The sequence below is a fragment of the Elephantulus edwardii genome, unplaced genomic scaffold (genome assembly GCF_000299155.1).
Source record: "Elephantulus edwardii isolate Elephantulus edwardi_28Jun2011 unplaced genomic scaffold, EleEdw1.0 scaffold00053, whole genome shotgun sequence".
NCBI classification, from domain to species: Eukaryota; Metazoa; Chordata; class Mammalia; order Macroscelidea; family Macroscelididae; genus Elephantulus; species Elephantulus edwardii.
Window position 1 is genome coordinate 7,821,592 of NW_006399803.1, and position 15,741 is coordinate 7,837,332.

A 15,741-nucleotide genomic window follows, 5' to 3' on the forward strand; every position below is an offset into this window, starting at 1 on the left:
TCAGAATCCTTGCCTCCAAGGAGTAGCCTGATTTAACCCTCTCTAGGATGAATCTGTTTGTTTTCTTGGCAGTCCCTGGTATATTCAATACTCTACATAAAGTATACTAAATTTTATTTTAAGCTTTAGGGAGATCTTTGAAAAAACTAAATAGGTGTGTCATGTATTTATTATCTTTGTATTGCTTTAAAATGTCATATGTTTGCTGATCCAGTAGAATAATGTAAATGCATATAAATAATATTATTGGCCTACAGAATTATCTTTATTCCACCCTACAGAGTTAATGTTCCTGACACAGCTGTTCCTTGATATAGTTTTCCTTAAAATAGCTAAATACAGTAAAATGTAGTATTTAAGAGTATTTATCAACTAAAAAATTTTCTTTGGAAGCAGGAGTGGCAACCACTTCCACAATAGCTTGCTTCCGGAAACCCCATGAACCTGGAGAGAGGATTAAAGTCACACAAGTGTTGAGGACTCTCCTTCATAGGGTCGCTATGACTTGACGGCACTTAACAACAATAACATCAACACAGAGAGTGATTAGTTGGCCCAGTAGACTGAAAGTGATGCTACCAAAACAAAGGTGGGTGACTTTTAATCCGCAGCCCTCGGGCCTGTCTTTCATTATTTTTGTTCAAACATTCCTCTAGGTCATATAGCCCTGGTGTGTTCACTTTCCGTACAGCAGTCACTTGTGGTTGCTATGAGGCTGAACACTGTGACACTGATGTGTCAAATGCGTTAATGGTTACTCATGGTGGACAGTGTTGGGTGAAACTCCCGATTAAAACAAGCTTGGAAGGAGGAGTGGCATCCACTTCCATAATAGCTTGACTCTGGAAACCCTATGAACCTGGAGAGAGGATGAGAGACACACCAGTGTTGAGGACTCTCCTTCATAGGGTCGCTATGAGTTGCTATGAGTCAACAGCAACAAAAAATATTACGACAAAAAAATCTATTAGAATTCACTATTATTAAATTTTCTACTACTATTAGGGAGGTCTGGTGTCCTAGCTGTGCTGCGAGCCCAAAGGTGGTGGTTGTTGTTGTTATGTGCCGTCGAGTCGCTGGCGACTCATAGCGACCCTATGTACAACATCCCTAAACTCTGCTCTGTTCTGTGCCAATCACACCGTCTCTGATACACCCATCCCAATTACCCCAATCACTGAATCAATCCACCTCATAGGGGGCCTTCCCCTTCTGCGTTGTCCCTCCACCCTACCAAGCATGATGTCCTTTTCCAAGGACCTGTCGCTCCTTGCAACATGTCCAAAGTATGTTAGATGGAGACTTAGAATCCTTGCCTCCAAGGAGCAACCGGTTTAACCCTTTCTAGGATGAATCTGTTTGTTTTCCTAGTAGTCCATGGTACTCTCAATACTCTTCTCCAGCACCACAGCTCAAAGGCATCAATTCCCTTCTATCCTCCCTAGTCATTGTCCAATCTCTGACACATAACAAGTGATTGCAAAGACTATGGCCTAAATCAGACGCACCTTAGTCTCCAAAGAGACACCATTGCTCTTCAGTACTTTGGAGAGGTCCTTAACAGCAGACTTTCTCATGGCAATACATCTTCTAATTTCCTGGCTATTGGTACCAAGAGTGTTGACTGTGGAGCCAAGCAAACTGAAGCTGTGAACAATCTCAATCTCTTCACCATCCATTTTGATGCTGCAAATTGGCCCAGTGGTGAGAATCTGATTTAAATCCATCAGTTGCTCTTTGAGAAACAAATGGACAATCTCCTCCTGAATGATTTACAGCCTCTGAAAACTATCTAGAGGGTCAGCTGTGGGTGGATTCCAACTCAAAAGTACATAACAACAACAACAAGTGCTACTGCTCTTAAGAAGCTCTGGTGATCTAGTAGAAAGAAGTTGGACTGCTGGCTCAAAGGCAAGTGGTTCAAATATACCAGCAGCTCTGCAGGAGAAAGATAGGGAAGCTCCTTCACTGTTATTTGCACTCTCTGAAAACTCATTAAAGGGTCACCTATGAGTTGATTCTGACTCAATGGCATATAATAACAATGACTATTAATTGCTGCCTAGTCAGAACCAACTCATAACTGACCCTCTTGCGGGTTTTCCGAGGCTGTAAATAGCACAGGAGGATATCTTTCTCATGCTGAGGGGATGGTGGATATGAACCAGGAACCTTTGAGTTGACTGTGTAATTCCCTACCCAGAGCTGTAAAAATGCCCCCAATTTAATAAGCAGTAATTACAAATTTTAAATTAATGTAAAAATTAATAAAAAGATAAACTGGGTAAAGGAAAAGGCAATGCACAATAAGGAGTTGATTAGACATGATAATTAAATAATTACAGTGATAAATGGTAATTAATATTATGAAGCAAAATGTCTATGAACGATTATGAAAACCAGTATAATTCGTACACCTTCACTCAAATAAAACATAATTAGTTAAAAATTATAGATACCAAGCAAAGAAATAAAAATCTGTATTATAAGAACAAAAATTTGTTTCTGCTAATACAAGCAGTCCCTGAGTTATCAACAAGATCTAGATACATCTTCAAGTCTTTAAGTGGAATTCATAGAGAAATCAGAACTGATACATATGTCTTATTTAGTCTTGTGCTTAATGAACTTTCAGTGATTTCAAAGCTTCACATGTACCTTTTGATTGTGATGAAGAATTCGTGGGAAATGGGTGTTAATTCAACCTTTTAAAGTAAGGGCAAAGTACTGACATTAAAGGACAAGCAGTAGTTGTAGGCATGTCCTACATTGACATGAGACTAACACCATCTGCAGACAGTTTTCTCTGGCCTAACTTTTTTTACAAGCTCAAAAACCTGGGGCTATACTACCAACTTATCTATAATCAGACAAATTCAAAAGACTTAAGAAGCAGGCATCTTTCTTTATATTTTTGAGAGATGCTAAAGGAAAAACAGCAAATAAAAATATCTTTTTATACCTGTCCTATGATAGCCCCTAATAGATCTACTCTATCTAACTTGTAGATAGAGCAAGGCTGACTTGGTTTCTTGGAAAAAAAGAAAGAGCAAAAATGTTAGTTCTCTAATTTACTAATTGAGGGGTGTGCATGTGTGTGTGTGTGACATCAGAGCATTTCATGCACCTTAGCGTCTTTTTCATTATTATTTTTTATTGTAATTTTCATGACTGAGGATGAGAGAAGAAGAATTGATGCCTTTGAGTTGTGCTGGAGAAGACACTTGAACATACCATGGATTACCAAGAATACAATTCAGTCTGTCGTGGAGAGACTGAAATAAAGTCTCTTCTTGTAGGCTAGGATTTTGAAGCTCTGTCTCACATACCTGGGACACGTGGCCAGAAGAAACTGGTACTTGGAGAAGCACATCATGCTTGGAAGGGTAGAGGGACAGCGCAGGAGAGGAAAACCCTGGATGAGATGGATTGATACAGTATCTGGGGCGATGGGGTTTGGTGTGTCAGAATTAGTGGGACTGGCTCAGGATAGGGCAGGCTTCAAAGCCGGTTGCTATGGGTGCAGGCAACTCAACCGCACATAACAACAATATACTATATCAGGGTTTTTTAATATTTTTTATTTTATGCTTATTTACAAAGTAGTTTACAAAATAATGTTTTTTCACAAAAGTTCCTTCCCATTTCCTTCACCAGACTCACCCATTGAATTGTGAAACCCTACTCTACCCACCTCTCTATTTCCAACCTCTGACTCATCCCATGCCTTGGATCCTTATACTCATTCTACAATAATGGTTTTATACAGTATTTGTCCTTGTGGGATTGAGTTAGTTCACTCAGCATAATGCTCTCTGTCCCTCCCAAGTTAGGTAGCAATTTACAAAATCATTGCTCCTACATGCTGTGTAATCTTTCAATGTATGAATGTACTACAACTTCTCAGTACATTTGTTTATGGTTGGACATCTGAGCTGTTTCCATGCTCTTGCGATGGTGAATAATGCTTCTATGGACATTGGTGTACATTGGTGTACATGTTTCCGTTTGAGCCTCAGTTCTCATTTTCTTAAAGTATATTCCAAGCAATGGAATGGCTGGGTCAAATGGAATTTCTATGTTCAGCTTTTTGAGGAAGTGGCAAACTGCCTTCCAGAGTGGTTGTACAATCAGACCAACAATATAGAAGAGTTCCTATCTCACCACATCATCTCCAACATTTATTATTTGCTGTCCTGTTAAACTTTGCCATTGTTACTGGAGTGAGATAATACCTCATTGTGGTTTTTATTTGCTTCTCTCTTATTGTCAATGATTTTGAGAATTTCTGGTCATTTGAATATCTTCTTATGTGAAAATTCTTTCCATGTCTTTTGCCTATTTGTAATTGGGTTATCAGTCTTTTTCTTGTGGAGACCCAGGAGCATTCTATAAACTTTCATTATGAGACTCTTGTCTAAGCCTCTTGTTTAGAGTCAACAAGGCCTTGAGGAGGGCCTTTGTATTACGGCTATTATTATATTTTGGAGGAACATTCTTCTAAGTGGGACAGCATTCCACTGTCAATATGCTGTGCTGAGGTAACCCAGGGTTGCTGTGATGCTGAACATCGTGCCACTGGGGTGTTAAATGGCATAATCATTACCCATGGTGGACAGTGTTTGGTGAAGCTCCCAGTTTAAGGTATGTTTGGAAGCAGGAGTGGTATCCACTTCATAAACCACATACGTCTGGAAACCCTATGAACTTTGATAAACGATGATAGTTATAGAAAGGCTTCAGGTCTTCTGTTTATAGGGTCGCAATGAGTTGTGCTCGACTTGATAGCACTCAACAACAACAGTTTTCATGATAGTTTACAAATAGATTCTTTTTCTTCCTTCCTTCCTTCCTTCCTTCCTTCCTTCCTTCCTTCCTTCCTTCATTAATACATACATATTTTCTTCCCTCCTCCCTCCCCTTTCCAAATTAACTTTGCAAATACCTTAGTTTCTGGTCTTCAGTTTAATAAAGAATAACTCTAGTTAACTTAGTGTGTGTGTGTGTATGTGTGTGTGACATTAGAGCACTTCATATACCTTAACTTCTGATCTTAAGTTTGTCTAATAAAGAGTAACTCTAGTTGGGGCAGAGGGGAGGTGTATGTGTGTGTGTGTGTATGTATGTGAGATATTTTTAACTTTTCCAGCCATGACCACAATAAATAAACAACCTACATAAGGGTATGAGATCCTTATCTGTTTAGTTGTTTCTTCTCTTTCAAGTAAGAGAAACATTTCTACTTGCTCTTTCCTGTTCAGAAAGAACACCTTTCCCCCATCCTCTAACATTCTTTGAGCTCATAGTTAATATCTGAAAGAAATCATTTAAAGATGGGCATGCATGCCACCTGGAATATTGGCAAAATGACAGACTCTTTGTCTTTATTCTTGGCTCATATGGGAGGCAGTTGTGGGGTATGAGAAAGACATCAGATCAATGTTAGATGTGTGCCATTTGACTCACCCACAAACTACCTCTGTTACATAGATCCTCTGAGCTGCAGTTTTTCTGTTCATAAAGTAAGATTATTCTAAAAAATGTTCCCTCTTTCAGATTTTAACTCATTAGAAATGGTCTCATGAATGTCACTCTTTCTCTGAGAAGAAAGATCCTAGGCTTTCCCACCAATTCCACTTTACTAAACATTTCAACTAATTCCCCAGTTCCAACTCAATGGCAAACGACAACAATAAACTCTTCCTATACCCCTTTTCCTTCTCCTACTTTATGCAGAACAGATTATCTGGGAGGATGGGCTCTGTGAGGTGAAATGTGGCATCAGTATTGGAGGAACACTCATCAACAATCTGCGTTATGCAGATGACACAACCCTACTTGCTGAAACTGAGGAGGATCTGAAGTACTTGCTGTGGAAGGTCAGGGACTGCAGTCTTCAGTATGGATTGAGACTCACTATCAAGAAAACAAAGATTCTCACCACTGGGCTGACTGGCAGCATCCTGATGGATGGTGAAGAGATTGAAATCGTTCACAGTTTTGGTTTGCTTTGCTCCACAGTCAACACTCCTCTTGGCATCAGCAGACAGGAAATTAAAAGATATATTGTGATTGGAAGTCTGCCATTAGAGACCACTCTAAAGTGCTGAAGAGCAATGATGTCAGTCTGGAGACTAAGTGTGCCTGATATATGCCATGGTCTTTGCAATCACTTGCTATGCATCAGAGAGCTGGACAATGACTAGGGATGATAGAAGCAAGATAGATGCCTTTAAGCTGTGGTGTTGGAGAAGAGTATCGAATATACCATCGACTGCTAAGAAAATTAACAGGTTTGTCCTGGAGAGGGTGAAGCCCGGCTGCTGCTTGGAGGCAAGGATTCTGAAGCTTTATCTGACATACTTTGGACATGTTGCAAGGAGGGACCAGTTCTTGGAGACAGACATCATGCTTGGGAGGGTGGAAGGACAGCTCAGGAGAAGAAGAACCTCAATGAGGGGCATTGATTCTGTCACTGGGGTGATGGGGAGAGTGTGTCAGAGACAGTGAGATTGGCACAGGATAGGGCAGGGTTTAGGGCTGTTGTACATAGGGTCGCTATGAGTTGTAGGCAACTCAATGGCACATAACAACAACAACATGACGGCCTAGTGGTAAGGACTTGTTCTACCAACCCAAAGGGATGTAGTTTGAATCCACCACATGATCCTCAAGAGAAAGATGGGAAATATCCTCCCATCCAATCTGTTGTTGTTGATTGCCATCAAGTCGGGCACAACTCAAAATGACCCCATGAACAGAAGGCCTAAAACATTTCTACAACTATCATCATTTATCAAAGTTCATAGAGTTTCCAGAGGCATGTTGCTTAGGAAGTGGATGCCACTCATGCTTCTCTGAAAACCCAGTGGAGGGTCAGGTGTATGACCTTTCCCATTCAATGGTACACAACAACACAGCACAAAAGATATTTTCCATGTTTATAAAGTTTCTTGTCAGTCCTCATTACAATGTAAGTCTCTGAGAGAGGGAATTTTTATCTATTGTGTTCATTATTATATTCTCAGTTCTAAATACAATTTGTCACTTACCCATTGCTGTTGAGTCAGAACTGACTCAGCTGACTTTCATTGAGTTCATAAAATTGTAAACTACATAGCAGGAGATTGCCATTCCTTTCTCTGGCAGAGCCTCTGGTGGATTTGAACCATCAGAGAGTCTTTTCGATTATTAAGTCAACTCTATGGGCTACGCCACCAGAACTTTTCATGTTTTACGTGTTGTTGTTATTGTTAGGTGAGATGTGGTATTGGAGAAGAGTACTAAGATCCTATGGATTGTCAAAAGAGCAGATATGTCTTGGAGAAGGTGCAGCCAGAGGCAAAAGTGCCAAGGCTTTGTCTAACACACTTTGGGTATGTTGCTAGAAGAGGCTGTTCCTTAAAGAGGGGCATCATGCTTGGAAATATGAAGGGTCATTGAAAAAGAGAGAGAGCCTCAACTGGATGGATCAACACAGCGACTCTATCAGTGAGCTAGAGCATATCAGAGATGGTGAGGCTTACGCAGAATAGGGTAAGGTTCAGCTCTGTTGTTCACAAGGTCACTATGAGTTGTTGGTTCAATGGCACATAACAACATTAGTAATCCTTTCTTAATACCATTTTTTAAAATTAATAGTTTTATCATTTGTATACATTGTATTTTATGCAAATACATTGTGTTTTATACGGTCTTTCATTTACATTATATTTCATTCATATATTTGTGATTCTTTTTTCCCTCTTACAATTATCTTACTAGTAACTACCTTTCTGGAAGTGTGTAAGCCAGCTACTTCATGCCTCATGCCCTACTGTCTCCCTTTTACATTGCCAGTTTCTGATTTGTCCATTGTTATAAGCCAGCGCCCTGAGTGAATCATTGTCTCTTTTGCTGAAGAATCCTCTGTCCAACTTGGCAACTTTGAGCTTCTGCATACATAAGCAAAATCAATCTAGAGCAAGCCATCAAGTTGCAACAGTGAATCCTAGCTCCCAGCATGGACCATCTTCTCTTTACCAGATTGGGTTCTGGCCAATGGCATGAGTAATCCTATAGGCATAATTTACCAGGTAGATGCAACCTGTACTGTTTAAATAATAAAGACTCCACTCTCTTAGTGAAATTATGGAAGGATTTAGAGATTACCTCCCTGGAACCAGAGACAAAGACCAAATTCTTTGGGTAAAGTTAATTGTACAACCTACAATATAACTGTTGGATACTGTTGCATCAGTTATAATTTATAGTGACCCTGTAGAACTGCTTCACAGGATTTCCTAGGCTCTAATCTTGACAGGAACAGATTACCAGGTCTTTTCTTCCCAAGAACAATTGTAGGAACTACCAACATACCTTAATTATAATTTTTATGCCTGCGGGATCAATAGTGATGACTCCTCTTTCATCTTTGATATTAGTACTTGTCTCTCTTGATTACCTTGGTAGAGATTTATTGATTGAATTGACTTAACTTTGTTTCATTTTCTCTAAATCTTATTTATTTTGTTGTTGTTATTAAGAACAAATAAAAAGCGAACCCAGTGCTATTGAGTCAGTTCCAACGCATGGTGACTTTCCATCCGGTTTCCGAGGCCATAAATCTCTACAGGAAGAGGCTGCCTATGTTTTTCCTTCCAAGAAGAGATGGCAGATTCAAACCACTTGCCTTTCAGTTAGCTGTCCAATAGGCTCTTTGCCTCAAGGGCTCTTTATTGTTTAGCAAAACCAGGCACCAAGTCAACCGTTTCTGCAGGTACTATTTAGTGACATGGATTGCATTCTTTGACTTGTGTAACCGCTTTCATCCTCCTTTTCTGAGCTGTTCCTTCTTCATTTGCATGAAATCATTGCCCCCTAAGACCCTATCTCATCTTTCAAATTATTGCTATCAGTTTGATCCCATTTAGACAGTTCTTTAAAAAGTATTGCTTAAGACAGATATTTTTTTATTGGTTAAGCTAAATTATTGTCTATTCTGAAGACTTTGGGGTTTATTTTTAGTTTAACATTTAAAGATTATCTCAGGGTAATAGTTTCAAGGGTTCATCTACCCTTCATGGTTCCAAAAAGTCTATGATCCAGGAGAATTTGAAATCCTGCTTTTCATTTTCTCCTTTGTCCAGAACTGTTCTGTGAAATCTTCACTCAAAATGTTCAGTAATGAGAACAGGAAAAACCTAATTCTTCCAGTCTCATGACAAAGGAGGAAACTAGCTGCATGTCCCATATCATCTTCTTACTCCTGACTTGATTGGATTGTTAATTATAGATATTTCTTCCTAACTGAAAGAAGTGCCACATTAACAAATATTTAAAGTATGGAAGCAGTTCTCTTTGGTGAAAATGGATTTTTCCTTCCAAACAAATCAGCATTTAAAAAAAAATTCATTTTCTGTTTTAAATGTAATTGATTTTACTTAATATTGTTGTATTAGTTTTAGGCTTAAAATGATCTTATATCTTTAGTTTTCTAGAGAAACTTCTAGGGTGGAAATATACCTTTTGGATTATAGATCTTAATAATTTGTTGTTAAGTGTCATCGAGTCATAGGCGACTCATAGCGACCCTATAATTGTAAGTCCTCAACACTTGCGTGACTTTCATCCTTTCTCCACGTTCATAGGGTTTCCAGAGGCAAGCTATTTATGGAAGTAAATAAATGTCTGTTTCCAAACTTGTTTTAATCGGGGAGCTCCACCCAACACCATCCACCATAGGTAACCGTTATCACATTTGACATATCAGTGTCGCAGTGTTCAGCTTCAAAGCAACCACAAGTTACCTCTGTATGGCAAATGAACACACCAGGGCTATAGGACCTAGAAGAATGTTTGACCAAAAACAATGAAAAACAGGCCTGATAGCCACAGATTAGAGTCAGTTACTTTTGGTCCACTAGGTCAACTGACACAGATACAGTTATTAAATAAGACAGGAGTTGATACTAGAAGAGTAGGGTGCTACTCTAACAAATATCTAAAATATGGGAGCAATTTTGGAGTTGGGTAATAAATAAAGGCTGAAAGACTTTTAAGGTACCTCATAGTAAAAGCTTACATTGTCTTAAAGAGATTGTTGTAGACTTATGAATGTCAAAGACAATTCTAGTGAAAAGTTCAGAAGACCATCAGAAAAGGTACAAAACTACAGATGGTACAAGTAGTGAGAAGCAACAGCAGAGAAATAGCAGTAATAGGATAAGACCAGAATAAGTTGGAGTGGAAGATGATCTCATAGAGCAAGAGACTAAATTGTTTGGGGAGGAAGCTAACTTTGTTCAAGCAGGTCTAAGGCTGAAACAACACGAAGACCTGAGAGGATGAAGGGCCAAGAACAAGAAAGCAGGAAACAGAAGCTGAAGAGAAAAGGAAAAGGGGAAACAGTTTTAAAGAGCAGGGCCATGACCTGTAAGGTCTCAAAGAGTGGAATCATGGCCTGAGTTTTAAATGGTGGGGCCATGGCTTTCTCATTTCAAAGAATCAGATCTTCACCAACTTAGTTCCAGATCTTCACCAACTCAGTGGGCTGCCATTCAGAAGTACTAAGGGGATAGGATGGAAATAATACCTAAAGCTAATTGGGGAGGGCTCCCATGCCCAAGATACAGAAGATTCATGACAAGACACATGTAGCTTTCTAAGATATGCCAGGTCCCGGTGCTTAAAAGAAGACAAGGGCCTTCTCCAAGAAACAACACAGAGAATCTTCCAGAGCTAGAGCCCTGAAAAACCATCTGCTTATGTTATTTCTGTCATTGCAGCACTTGATAACTAAGACACATTTTACATATTCACTCAAAGCTAGACATGTTCCTCCAAGTTCTGCTTTTCCAGATATCTCACACATTTCGATAAATTGCATTTTCCTTGTCACTTCGTTCAAAATATTGAAAAACTCCAGAGACTTCTTCTTTGACCCAGGTGTTATTCAGATGATTAGAGTAGGATACAACACTCTGTAACTCAGATCACAGCCCTGATCCAATGTAAGATGGTTCTACCCTGGAGTATAGCCTGAATCACTTTTATTTATTTTTTTTTTTACAAGATAAAAAAGGACAGAGGTGCACATAGAGAAAAAGGAATGCTAATACCATCAATAAATAAAGAGCCAAGAGACAAATGTATCCTTTGGACCCAGGATCACTGTGCTAAGAATCATATTGCTCAATCTCCAAACATTTTACAGTTTTCCAACCAACTTTCTACTATGGATAGAATTTAATTCCATTGTAGTTTTAAAACATGCTTTGTATTGTTTCTATAATTTTAAATATGTGTTATAATTGAGATTATGGCCTATTTTGGTAAGTATTCTTGTGAGTCACCAGTTCAATTTTAATTTTTGAGAAAAACATATTCAAACAGAATTAACAGAATTAATGGGGTAAGATAGAAATGGAAATAGGAATAGGTAAGAACTAATGAAATGAAAGATAAATATAACTTTAATTGAAGATACTGGATGAAATAAATTTCCCAACTGGAATTATCACACATACAGTCTATTTAACCAGTCTTTTGAAATAGTGCTTATTCACATTGTTAAGTGGTGTCTGACTCAGAGGACCTGAAAGAAGATGAAACTGTATACCCTTAGCTCTTCCACTCCACAGTAATACCCCTGTATAGCATCACCCAGTCTGAACCTAATATTATACAGTGCACTTGTTAGGCCCTCAGGGATGAAAGAGAAACTTCATGTGCTGCTACTGAACTTTACCCTCTCATATCAGAGACAAAAATAAGCATCAAGAGCTTAGGTTTTAAAAATTTTTTTTCTTGTATCAATAAAGGAACAATCTATTGTTGCTGCTTACTTGTTAGCCAGCAGTGTCAATGCTTAAATGCCTGGTTTATTACCAATATTTGTATCTCCAATGACAAGCTTACTATAGTGATAAGGACAAATGGTGAATTAAAAACACCATAACATGTATTATGAGAAATTATTTTCTCTAAGACTTCTAGTTCCTACTGATTTCCAGTCTTTTGAAAGGAGAAAATTCCAGCAGAAATCTAACTTGCAGTTCCACTGGTAGCAGAGCCAGCTTCCAGCAGGTTAGGCTGAGCCTATTATCTCCATGCTCTCTAGGCAGGCTGATTCGGGATCTCACTCACGCAGACTTCTCACTGGGAGAGTTAAGACCTCTGCGTGGGTTCAGTCACAGAAATTCCACAAAATAGGCTCAGATTCTACAAAGATTTTTTAAAAAGTCAATCTTGATTTCATTTTATATTTAGCAACTCCTTAGTGCAGCTGTTCATGAATACTTGACCATACATACAACTGTATTGCATCTGTGCCAGATGGCTCCCCTCCTCACCAATTCCAGCCTCCAAAAATGAAAATGTGCTCTCAGAATAGGATGATTAAGCATGAGTGAGCTAGGACTACCATCAGGACAAGGAGATCGGTGACAGTATGAGGTTACAGCTAAGTTTCCCTTTCTCTGGACTGACTGAGAGAGGCCTATTCTGGCCACAGAATGGAAGTGATATGTCCTCATCCCTCCTCTGCTCCCAAACTCAGAACCCAAAGAGAACTTCTTTCTTTCTTGAGGGATCAATACAATAAGAGTATTCTTCAGAATGAGATGTTACTTGAACTGAGGTAGGTCAACTGAGATGGATGAAAGAAGTAATTTCTGGATTGAAAGAAGGTTCAGGTAAACAAAAGGGCATTGTTTCCAAAAATTCCCACTTAATGCTTCTTATTCTCACTTTTTTATTGATAAATTTGTGGTGATGACAACCTGAGAAGGATTTGTAAATTGGATGGTACTAGTAAATTGGATGATACTTTACTCTGCCTTAGGACAGCTTCACTTTGTTCTGTTTTCTTTATCTTTCTTTTTTTTTTGTATTTTTCTTATTTTTTTGTTTGATTTATTTTCTTTCTTACAGCATATTCTTCCCATTTAATTTTTCTTTTCTTTTCTAAGAAAAAAGCAAACTGGGGGGAGGGGTGGGCATGGAGAAAAATGTGCAACAATGTTCTGTTTTCTAAGAACTCAATAATCAGACAAAGGCAGACAATAAATTGTGCTAGATCTCTAGCCTAGGGCAGTGGAGAGCCATGGGTTCTAATTCACAAGTCTGCAATCTCCTTCAGTCTTTGGGCTTTGATTTCATTGCCTCTTCATGTTTCCTTCCGATACTCAACACAAAAACGACATTATATGGAATTTGGCACTATAGGGAATGACTCACACACATTTAATCCTTACAGCATGTGTCCTTGAATTGTAGTGTTGAAAATTGATAACTGTGTGTTCTACTCAACTCATATAACTTGTAGGTTATCAAATTGGATCCCAGTTTTAGATCTCTGGGCTCCAAATTCAGTACAAGCTCAAAATATAATTTTTTTCCTTTTCACTCTCTTGTTAAAAGATATGGGAGATTATTTTTTTATTATTTAGAAGAAAAATTATCAACTGTTTTGTTTGAAGTCTTATCATCTTTTCTTTTTATTTGAACTTGGCTATGGTTGTCTTTTGATGCAGTAGCCTAGCTGTGTTATTATACTGCTGGTGATAAAAATAATGCCTTGTGTTTATATTTTGCTTTGTTTCTGCAGGCAATGCTTCACATTGATAATATCTCAGTTACCTTTTCAATGTCTCTGAGAAAAGGATCCAGTGGAGGCACTATTATTCTCATTTCATAAAGAACATAAATAAGCTTTAAGAAGTGAAGAGATTTTCCTGAGAAAGATTATATTAGGAATAAAATTAGAATTCAACTTTTTAACTAATTATTCACACAAACTTTATGTACTTGAACGTATTATGAAACAATTCTAGTTTGATTCATATACAATATTTGTTTTATAAACTTGGTAAGTCTCCCCAAATTTTCATGCTTGTTTCCTTAACTATAAAACACCAATAAAAATACTGATTTCCTAAGACAGAATAAGAAATAGCCAAAAAAATGATAGCAAAAAGCCATAAGAGATGAAAAGCAAAAGAGAATGACAAATCAGAGTGTGTAATTAATTAATAATTACTTCTAATGAAGAACCTAAGTGGAATATATCATGGACTGCCAAAAGAACAAACAAATCTGTCTTGAAAGAAGTACAACCAGATAGTTCTTTAGAGGCAACGATGGTGACATTTCATCTCTCCTATTTTGGGCCTTTTTTTCAGGAAACACAAGTCTTTGAAAAAGGACATCATGCTAGGAAAGGGAGAGGGCCAGTGAGAGAGAAGAAGACCCTCAAAGAGAAGTCTTGGCACAGTGACTAACACAATGGCCTTGACTATGATAGCGGTCATGAGGATGGCACAGCATAGGGCAAAGGTCAGATCTGTCGTTCATAGGGTTGCTATGAGTCATAATCAACTTGGTGACACCTAACATCAGTGAAGTGCGAAAACTGGAACTATTTCTCTAAAATGTGAATGAAATGCTGAAAATTGGTTTGAAACTACAAAAGTTTTTAAAAAACTAAATCATAGAAAAAAGACAGAAACTGTCAATAATTTCGTTTTACTTGGATCTATAATCAACACTCATGGGAAAAGTAGCCAAGAAATCAAAAGAGGTGTGCCTTGGGAAAATCTGCTGCAAAGGAACTGTCCAAAGTACTAAAGAGCAAGGATGTCAGTTTAAAGACTAGGGTGTATCTGATTCAAGACTCCCCCACCCCCAATTGCTTTCATATATCTAGAAGTTGGACAATGAATAAAAATGATGGAAAAAGAATTAAGGCCTTTAAGTTGTGATGTTGGAGAAAAGTACCGAATATTCCATGGACTGGCAAAAGAACAACTCTTGTTTGCACTTGGAGAAAGTGCTCTTTATATGCAAGGATGTTGAAACTTCTCACATATTTTGGGCATGATTTTTTTCCAAGAAAGAAGATATCATGCTAGACAAAGTAAAGAGTCAGAAGAAAGGAGGAAAATCTTCAACAAGTTAGATACAGTGACTCAAGCAATGGTCTTGAGCATATTAGAGATGGTAAAGAAGGCAAAGTACAAAGTTCAGAGCTGATGTTCATAGGGTCGGTATGAGTTGTAGTCAATTAGATGATACCTAAAAACAAGCTCTTCTCAGTAATTTTGTGCTTCCTTTATCCCAGTGGCTTGTTCTCTAGACAGTCTATCTTTTGCTGGGCAAATGCTTTAAGACAGATGTTGGGTATTCAAGCATTTTTGTGCTTTCCAGTTGTAGGGCTTGCTTTCCCTTGACTTTCTGTTCATTTCCATTGCTAATGAAATCCCTCCTCAATATGGCATCTTATCTACTATGTTTCCTCAACTGTTTCTCCCCCCTTCCTCTTGTTTTTTTCAGAGTATGCACACTTTTTGCAACATATCTATCATATCAAATTTTAGTTGTGTTTCTCTTTATCCTCCATTAGGTTGTAAGTACCATTAGGTCAGGTTTTGAGATATCATAATGTCTCATTTGACCCTGACATTTAGAACCTGAATGTCTCATTCGACATTACTCCTTGATGTTGGCCATGGTAATCCATATATTTAAAACAGTAATAACAAAATATGGGTTTTTAAAAAAATTCTTTGCTTCAATAATTCAGATACTCCCAGAAGAGCCGTGGGTGAGCATTAACATTACTGGTAAGTATATTCATTTTCTCCTGGACACAAGAGCCTATTATTTGGTCCTAAAAGCCTTCTGAGGTCCCAACTCTTCTCACTATTTCTTAGTTGTTGGAATTGATGGAAAACCTCATAAGCAGTTCCTTACTTCACCTCT